Source organism: Uranotaenia lowii, chromosome 2, assembly GCF_029784155.1.
Source record: "Uranotaenia lowii strain MFRU-FL chromosome 2, ASM2978415v1, whole genome shotgun sequence".
Classification (NCBI taxonomy): Eukaryota; Metazoa; Arthropoda; class Insecta; order Diptera; family Culicidae; genus Uranotaenia; species Uranotaenia lowii.
This window is the reverse complement of record NC_073692.1, coordinates 248,613,105-248,622,115: the sequence shown is the minus strand read 5'-3', so window position 1 is coordinate 248,622,115 and position 9,011 is coordinate 248,613,105. Positions and strand designations below refer to the sequence as shown.

Genomic DNA, 9,011 nt, shown 5'->3' with positions numbered 1-9,011 from the left:
TAATTTGCACGTCGTGGCTACGTGAAAAACTACATAATTTTTATCCAATTGATTTTCACGTAGCTTCTACGAATAAGATATGTGAACACACCCTAATAGGAATTTGTGCCTCATGAAGTTCACTTACACTTTACGTGAATTTTTAATGAACTCAACGTAATGCGGTATTGAATATTATTATTTTTTTCTGATCGAATCTAAACGAAATAGGAATAAATTTGAATTGGTAATTACATCAAAATAACTAGCTGTTTGGTTCGATTTCATTTTTTCTTTTTATTCTTGTTATTATAGATAATGCTGCTATAATTAAAAACAAAACCTTCCGAATTTTACCTAAGCCGGATCTTTTGATTGATTAAGCCAACTGCTTCCATGTATTCCCGGCGAGCTCTGGGAAGGAAATAAATTGGTCGGCCATAATTTTTGGTTGCTTGTAATCCGGAATTCCTTCGCTTTTCTATTGTCTGGTTTTCCTCATCCTTGTCTGTTTTCTTTTGTTTTTGTTTACCTGGAGAATAAACCGTAATTAATGAAAAAATCATCAAATTAATTATCACTTTTTATTTCTAATTTCACGGGAAACGGGAACATCTAAAAAAAACTATACTAACCTTCACTGATCCCACTGAGATCCATTCCGGAAACCGAATAGCGATTTTTCTTCTAAATTGGATGGGCCAAGCAGGCGCTTTATCCTCCAGAAGCGGTAGTTTCTGGAATTCAAATTTTAATTGCAATTACAAAAAATTAAAGGAACTTTGGTATCACTTACTTACGTGGTTTTCGAGTTTTCCCCTTTCTGGCCGCTTCATGCGTCGAGAGGTGACTCTGTTGCTAATCAGTTCTTCCTGTTGTGGCATTTTAATTTGTTTCTGTTTTTTCCACGCGAAAACTATTGCGCGAAATTTGGTTACTGCACTGCTGTTTGAGGACTGTTGATTTTCTTATAAGAATTTCAGTCTTCATACCAAAACACGCTCAAGAAAAATTGATTTCAAAACATTTTAACCGTTCTCTTAGATTTTACGTGAAATTCCCGAATAAGTTAGGTGGAATCGAAGATGTTACTACACTCGCACGTAAAATCGATCGGATGCTAAGAAAGCATAGTTTACGTGAAAAATCCCGTAGAAACAATTTCTAAATTATTTTGGGTGACCTGCCGTCGGTATTGCGAACCTGCAAAATCTGACAACAAAAAATTAGACAGAAAATGGTTGAAGTTTTGTTCTAAGTGTCATGTCAGTGTGGTCAGTGCTATTACTTTAACGGCTTAGGCTTTAAGGAGCCAAACACATTTTGTTTGTTTACAATTTTGTGCTTAAATCTAGTTCATCACTTTTCATTAGAATAGCAAACAGATAGGGAAATATGAAAATGAAAAGAAGATCGAAGATCAATAGCTTTTAAGAAAAAGTATATTTCGAACATGTAGTCCAAGTCTATCACGGCCAGCACATCTCTCACTGGAACATAGGGTGGTTTTCCTCGGGCCCGAAGGGAGTCTATGAAATTCGTTCTGGCGACAAGATGGACCTCACACGACCAAACAATATGCTCGATGTCATGGTAACTTGGCAGCAACCACACAAATTGCTGCCAGCAATGTCAAAACGATAGAGTACCGCGTCTAAGGAATAATGATTGGACATGAGACGGGAAAATATACGAATAAAACCCCCACTCAGGTCCAATCTATTAAACCAGGGTTTCAGGCTTACCTTTGGGATAATCGATGGAGCCACCGACCCAACTCATCCTCGTCCCATTTGCGCTGCCAGTTGACAAGAATATTGCATTTAGGCGGCATCCATAAATTACGTAACGCAAAAAATGCACTTTTTTGACCCCCTCCCCCCATATGTCACAAATCGTAACGCTTCGACGTACCCCCCTATGAAAATTACGTAACGCTGACAATAACCCCCCCCCCCATCTTCTCATGTTTTAAAATACTGATTTTAAAAGTAAAAAAAAGATATTAACCTAAATTTTTTTAACGTTCTTAAAAACGGAATTTATATCTATCCAAATCGCTTCTTAGTACTCATTGATGATAACTCTCTGATAAAATAAATTATTTGTCTTATTACTAGTTGCTCTGTGCGTGTTAACTGATGATCTACCTTGTTTTTTTTCCAGGAGCTTAACTTGTTATGCAAAAAATACTCCACTTAGTAATATTCGTGGGAATAACCAAAATTGCATTTTTTTAAATCAATAGAGAAAATATAGTAAAAATTCCGTTTTAAGATTGGATTGAGTTCTTGGAGGTAAATGTACCTAATATATGGCTTTCCAACGGTTGTTTCACGGATTTCCAACGCATATTTTATGGAGTCTATCTCAGAATTTTTAAAGAGGAAAGGTTATAAACCATTTTCAATCTTGTTGAAGCTTCAAATTTTAAGCTGATTTTGGTTTGCTATTATTCTGCAAAAATTGCATGACATCTAAAAAGCTGCAATTAAACTAAAATTTTTAAGGAAAAAATCGTTACGTAACGATGAGCATACCTCCCCCCTCCCCTATGTCACAATTCGTAACGCTCGAGCTTACTTCCTCCCCCCCTAGGAGCATTACGTAATTTATGGATGCCCATTTGGTTTTGAATCATAAATTGAAATTGCAGCCTCCCTGAGCTCATATTGCTTAATTTTACACATTTTGTCCGTGAATCTAATGTACATTTCACACTTTTTCTTATTTTCATCGCTTTTGCATAATGTGTGAAACGCTCACATTTCGTTCCCTTAAGCGGTGTTTCACACATTTAATGTGTTGGTCTACTTATTTCCATAATGTGTGAAAATTCACACACTAATGTGTGGAATGTTTTGTCAGTGTGATGAAAGCATGAAAGCTTAAATGTATAAAGCGGGCCATAGACCACACAACATTTGCACAAATGCGATGAATTTCTGAAGCTGTGAACACGATTTGCATCGTGTATGGCACAAAAAAAAACGACAGAGAGCAAAAAAAATAAACGTGCGCAATTTTCGGGAATGCATCTGACATTCCGCGAGCCGAATACACGCAGCGCAGATAACCCCAGGCGGGTAGGACGAACGGCCAGAAACGAGGCCACCAAGCGACGGAAAATCTGGTGAGTCCAGTGAAAAGTGCTTTGACGCACGAATCTGACAAATTTATTTTTGTGTTCTCCTCGCGTCCGCATCTCAAACGATTGTGGCACACAAAAAAGCCAACAGAGAAATCGGAAAAAACAACGTGCTGTCGGAAGAACCCCTTAAACGAGGGTAAGATCTGATAAACTCTAAAAAAAAGCACATCCTAACGGCAAATGCTTCAAGAGCTCTTCATTTCTGTTTATTTCTTCCCTTTTCTCTTCGGTTTCGACTGTTGGGTGGCAACGGAGCGGAAAACCCCGACGACACCGCAAACGAGGAGGAACCAGATCTGCCATCTGCGGGAATCGTCGTCGGAATCGCCCGGCCACGCGGGAAGTCTCTTCACGAAGCCATTAGTGGCAGAAACGGGACAAATTTGTATCACCCGGATTCTGCGTGTTCGAGAGAAGTTTTACCGACTGACCAGAAGCAGAATCGTCTGGAGTATCTCCATCACCAAAAGTGTCCAGCAGCAATCGGAAGTCGTTATCAGTCGAATCACGATCGACTCAGGCCGGACCGTGGAAATTATTTGGTTCGCGGAAAATCGGAGTTATTTATAGGTGTGTGAGCAGCTAATGTTGACGGACAGGACATCTGGGGCGGATTCCGAAAACTCGTAGCAGTTCAGGCAGCAACAGCCACCGGTAAGCCACGGGGATATGTTAGCCGGTTCCTGAAAGCGCATTGTCTGGTGGCGAGCGTTATGGTTGGTTCAAAGATGACAACAATTTTGTCCGACGCACAGGAGTATTCCGTGGCAGCGAGCCATCCACCGAGTTCGACAAAATGTAGTTGGAACGTAAGTCGTAAGTGATGATTTGGGGCCAACAATAAAATGATTTGCCAAAACAATGTTATTAAATGAACATTAAAATTTAATGTTTTTCGTGATATCATTCGGAAATCACAAAAGAATTCCGAATGATGGCTAAATTTGAAATGGCTAAATTTAGTGAGCTAGCCGGAGCCTAAGAGGAAGAAACAACTCTCTTCTTCTTTACAAGGCCCAACACCGATTGTACAACAATTTGAATTGTGATGTGTTCGCCTAGATTTCAACTTCCAGCCACGACATTATTCGCATGGACCGAGATGGTCAAAGAGGGGGTGGTGTTCTTTTGGGGATTAAGAAAAGACACTCTTTCTACCGTATTCCATCACAATCATCTCCTGATGGTTACTGATAATCGCTTCGTTACCTTCAAAATTTACAATCGTTACCGACGCAACCACAGTAACGACACTGTTAAGCATTGACTCGCGAACGAATCAAAACATGCTACAGCAGAGCGCCGTCTCAGTGAACTATGTACAATGATTTTTCATCGTATAATCTGATTGATGGCTTGATTGTATTTTCGGGTCAGAACCAAACAATCATAATTATGTTGCTGTAGACGCTTAATATAACTGATAAATCTAAATATTTTTCTCCGTGAGGGCTGATATGCAACCATATGTCTTGCGCGCTTATTAACTTAGCCCCAAGTACACGCTCTCCTATTTAAGGGGGCGCAGCAGTTGCATAGAAGATGCTCTGCAGTTACTTTTTCGAACCCGCAGAACCGACAGTCATCGTTTTGAATAATGTTTATCCGTTTGAGATGTTGTTTTGTTGGACGATGTCCACTCAAGAAACCTGTGTAAGTACTTAACTCGTGTTTACTTAGGTTCAACATGTTTTTGGAGAGTCTTGCGCTTGGTTCAATGAATCTTTTCGCCTGAGCTGCTTCCTCTGCTGTTCTCCAATTGGAGACAATAGTGGTGCTTTCCCAGTTCTTGAGTTCTATATTAAAGGCACTCCTCGATACACCGCAGAAACGTTCAGGTCCAATTAACAGCCCTGAGATCCTTCCCTAGCTAGCTTCTTCGTTCCCTAGGATACCGCAGTGACCTGGAACCCAGAATAAAAATACTCTGTTCCGTATGGCCAGGTTTCTTTGTGCAACAATACACTCCCATACTAGCTGCCGTTGAAAAAATGGTTCCTCGTTTATCGCTGCGTTTCCTAATTCGAAGTGTAACTATGAATCCGCAAAGCTGACGAATTAGCTGAAAAAGGTAGAAGCGGTCCGAAAATGTCAACTGAGACTGACATCATCACATGGATAAGATCGGAGATAAGGCCTAAATGGGAAGAAGATTGGCTAGGTAACCGGCAACTTTTCTTGAGAAGAATCAAATCTACATACCACTTACTTGAAACAGGTTTAGCACCACTGACTCTCAGTGTGTGCTGCACGGCTAACTATTACCCAAAACACAAACACTCAAAACCCAAATCGGTAGCAATTACAATTATTTACTAATACGACATTTTAAAAACCTACGCTAGCTTAACATTATTACTCACGGGCCCGTTCCCTACCATAGTTCACAAACTTTACATCCCAAACGCACAACAGTCATATCACAGCTATCGGACGACACAGGTTTATCACAGCTGATGATCACGGGAATATCTGGCAACACTGGCTGGTCGCTCGGCTCCACGGGCACGCACCACTGCCCGGAGCACCTCCGTAGACTGCTTCTGGCTGGATCCAAATCGTTGGAATCTCACGGCGTCGGGAATTCCGTTCTCAAAAAACGAGACTCGAAAAAGCCAGAAGTGGCACAAAAACGAGTCCCGAAAAAAGAGAATTCAGTTCTCCAAAAACGACCCCGATTGGGGTCGTCTTTCCTGCGTAATTTATTGTTCCGACCGTCTGTCGCGGAGGCCGTTGGCCTTCGAACTGGGCTCCTTTTGTGTTGTTTGCTGTTGCGGATACTTTCTTTCCGTCCTCTATTTCTTTCGCTCCAATTGTTCCGGTCGCTGCGACTATCTTCGTTTCTGTTGCGCTCGCTTTTCTACACCAGAATCTCGTCTTCGCAATCGGCGCCGTTCCCCTTGGCAATCTTTGGCAATGTAGCTCCTTAAGCTCGTTCCTACTGGCTACGGCTCTGCGATGCGAACGGATTACAGGCCACTTTTTGCTGGTGAAAGAATTGCGCAAATGCAATCGCGAACACAACCGCTAAGAACGTTTGGACGATGCTGTTTTGTTTTCGCTTTCCTTTGTTTACCTTTTTTGTACCGCGTGTGCGTTTGACGTTTACACTCTAAACTCTAAACACTCAATTTTTGGTAGGTTTTTGACTCACTCATTACACGCTCAAAACAAAATAGCTAGACAAACTTAATTATAATGCTACATACTTTACGCTGGAAAGACAGAAATATCCCCCTGGAACAACGTGCTCTGACTAGACTTCGAATTGGACACACCATTTTCAGTTTTGGGAAAATTAACCTAAAAAACGACCATGCGTGTCGATCGGCTGCCCGTTTTTTGTACCGAGAAATTTGAGGTTAATTGTTCCGTCTCATCTGTATTGTACACAATCATCAAGTGTGCGTAAGAAAATGTCAAACAGAACTCTATAGAGTTGTTTTTGACATTTCTCACGCACATTAACTGGCATCCCACTGACGTGTACGTACGAGCAAGGTTCTTAGATACACTAGGTTCTCCGACTTTCACAGTAAGTAGGCGAGGAGTGAGCGGGGCTCTCAATGAGTTTGTTTATTTTTTGCTCAGCTTTTCTTTGGTTTGTTGGTAAACAAACTTCATGAGTTCCGCATAGTTGCATAGCCTACACAGCCAAAATGGCTGAATCGGGAATTCGTTATTCGGGAACACCTCCTGAATATATACCCACCTTGCGTACGAGAACTGGACAATTTTTATTTTTTGCTCAACAAAATAAACAAATGTGCATTATTTTCACTTATTGTTCGTTGGTTATCAAGAACTTTAACTTTTTTCACTAAATTTCAGAGATTTTTGAGTTTCGCCTTTTTATGTTGTCGATTTCAGTTACGCCTGCAAGTTTCGCCCAATTGATCGGCCGTTTTTGTTTTGGTTTTGAAGTTCCGCCCTTTAATCCTACACGCAAAAACTAATTAGGCCGTTTTGTCACACACAGACTTGTAAACCATCGACATTTTCTCTGACAGTCGCACAGCCTGCTTTTATCAGTATCATTGTTCGTGCCATCAAACGAATGCGACCGAAAATTTGCCGAACAGTCGACTACCATCAAACGAAACGACATTCATTCTTCTTTGTGTGATTGTCGAACGAAATTTCGTGTCTTGGTACACGAGAGGGATAATTTGATGGTCAAACGACCATAATTCCCGACAGTTTACGACATCGCCTATCTCTTTCACGCAGCAGAACTTACAGACTCAATAAGCAAATGCAATCTTTTTTCTATTCACTCCCTCCTGTTGAAAAAAAATCCGCCACTCTGCAGCGCCGGCTGATGTTTGGATGTGTTGGTCGAACAATGTGGAATGATAATCGCGATTATCTACGCAAGAGGGATGATAGTCAAACGACTAACTACACCAAAGATCAAAATTTAATTTGACATTTTTTTGCTCTCCGATCAAACGATTGCGCTCTCCACGATTGTCACGAACGATGTGTGGCGGTTGTCTCCGGAAAAATTCAAACGATGGTGACCACTTACAAGCCTGGTCACACATGATCAATTGAGTTAACTCAGTTACGCCTATTGGCCCTACACGAATAGAAAATTTTAACCCCATTTTGAATCGAGTATTTCCCGACTTGTCAACCGAAAAGCTGATTTCTCATGTTAACATATTTTCGGCACCTGGTGGTAGGGTAAAAATAACAACAACAACAATGGCCGGATAGTAACGAAACTAAATTGGTGGTGCAATAGTAATGGTTATGCAAAATTCTTAATTTTTTAAACTACCTAAAATCAATAATTGTAGACATGAAATACTTTAAAGGTAATGTTGATGTTATGTAATGTTGATTTGAAAAAAAAATCATTTGAAGAAATAATCGAACAGTGCTAATCTTCCAAGTTGAAAATGGCGACCAGTAGGTGTTTACATTTTTCAAAACAAAAAGCTACCCTACCACCATCTGTCTCAGGAAATGTTCTATAGAGTATTTCCTGAGACAGATTGTGGTAGGGTAGCTTTTTGTTTTTGTTTTGAAAAATGTAAACACCAACTGGTCGCCATTTTGATCTTTGATGATAAGCACTGTTCAATGCTTTCCTTCAAAAACTTCTTTAATTAAAAGCATCAAAAAACCTTCATCTCTCAACTTGTTATGAATTTACAAATCATTAAACAAAGAATTTATATGCTCCTCACCAGGATGCGCTTGCAAAACCACTACAATTGCATTGTCAATTTCATATCGTTACTATCTGGTCATTGAACATACGTAATGTTGTTGTTATGTTTACCCTACCACACTGAACGAAATTGGGCTATAAAGAATATCGGAAATTCTAATGCTTTTGCACTACTAGAAAATCCAATACTTTTTACCAGTACTAGAAAGAATTTATTCTATTGAAATGGTTGAAGGATTGATTTCATTGGAAATTCCGATAAATGCAGTAGTGTGGCTAGCGTGGCTAGTTGATATGATTTATTATTTTTACAGATGAAATGAAACGGTATCGTGGGATCCAATGAAACATACTAATGTTTATTTTGCTAAAAATTTGTTTTGCTCTATTTTACTTACTTTCCTTCAATTTAATTTTTTTAATTAATATATACACCGCATCCTCCATATCATGCACTTTTGGATGTTCTCCGTACTTTCAATACTGCTGGTGTTTCTTCCTGTGTTGTATTGCTCATTGCCGTGAGGTGGTATCCATAAAATATGGTTAATGGACATTTGTTCTGGAATGTATTTTAACACTATTACTTTTCCTTCAAAATAATTGAACTATATAAACTTACCGACGAAATATGTACACCCTTCCGTATTGCAACGTCAAAAAAAGTCCTCTCATCAAGCTGGATGTTCTGATTGAGCC

General features: G+C 39.9%; 1 long non-coding RNA gene across 2 annotated transcripts; it reads right to left on the bottom strand.

The window, feature by feature from the left end:
- Window positions 1-182: 182 nt before the first annotated feature.
- Window positions 183-1,063, bottom strand: LOC129749853 (uncharacterized). Of its 2 annotated transcripts, none has more exons than XR_008738192.1 (3): window positions 776-1,063; window positions 615-716; window positions 183-511 (listed from the first exon to the last, which is right to left on the bottom strand). It is a non-coding gene; the product is annotated as an uncharacterized LOC129749853 (long non-coding RNA). The 2 variants fall into 2 exon arrangements; XR_008738193.1 differs by having other exon boundaries at window positions 780-1,063.
- Between the last annotated feature and the right edge of the window lie 7,948 nt (window positions 1,064-9,011).